Source organism: Beta vulgaris, chromosome 8 (assembly GCF_026745355.1).
Source record: "Beta vulgaris subsp. vulgaris cultivar EL10 chromosome 8, EL10.2, whole genome shotgun sequence".
Classification (NCBI taxonomy): domain Eukaryota; kingdom Viridiplantae; phylum Streptophyta; class Magnoliopsida; order Caryophyllales; family Amaranthaceae; genus Beta; species Beta vulgaris.
In genome coordinates, this window is record NC_079209.1 from 33786236 (window position 1) to 33786643 (window position 408).

Consider the following 408-nt stretch of genomic DNA (forward strand, 5'->3'; position numbering starts at 1 on the left):
TTTAGAATTCTCAGTTTGTCAAACATCGGAAATGAAATAGAGAGGAGGTGAAAGAAGGGGGCCGAAACAGGGGAGGCGACAGAGGAGGTGAGGGAGTTTTGTGATGCTGGCTGTTTTTCAGTGGCTCGACGGCCGGAGAGAAACGCCGGGCAGAGGCTGGGTGCGGGTTGTGGTGGTTCGCGCGGGTCGCGACAGCAGGGGTCAGGGGATACGCGAAGGGAGAGAACATGGCTGGTGGTTGGTGTTTGTCGCGGTGGTTGGCCACGATTCAGGTGGTTTCGATTGGTGGTATGTTTCGGGCAGTTGTATGGGTGGCGAAGGTGGCGGTTTTCGATGGAGAAAAGAAACAAAGGAGTTGTGTTTGGTGGTTTGAATTTCATTTTTAATTTGCAAAACAAAAATTGAGAA